We start from the raw sequence: 302 nt of genomic DNA, 5'->3' as shown, positions 1-302 counted from the left end.
GTATGTGCCACTGTGTGTGCAGCTCCATATGTGCAGCTGTGTTCTGCTATGTGTGTGCAGCTCCATGTGTGCTGCTGTGTGTGCAGCTCCATGCGTTCAGCTCCGTGTGTGCAGCTCCATGTGTGCTGCTGTGCATGTAGCTCCATGTGTGCAGCTCCGTGTGTGCAGCTCCATGTGTGCTGCTGTGTGTGCTGCTCCGTGTGTGCAGCTCCATGTGTGCTGCTGTGTGTGCAGCTCCATGCGTTCAGCTCCGTGTGTGCTGCTCCATGTGTGCAGCTCCATGTGTGCAGCTCCATGTGTGC

The sequence above is a fragment of the Malurus melanocephalus genome, unplaced genomic scaffold, assembly GCF_030028575.1.
Source record: "Malurus melanocephalus ecotype Western Australia unplaced genomic scaffold, MMel_1.1 scaffold_587, whole genome shotgun sequence".
Lineage (NCBI taxonomy): Eukaryota > Metazoa > Chordata > Aves > Passeriformes > Maluridae > Malurus > Malurus melanocephalus.
The sequence above is the reverse complement of the archived record's forward strand: the minus strand, read 5'-3'. Positions refer to the sequence as shown.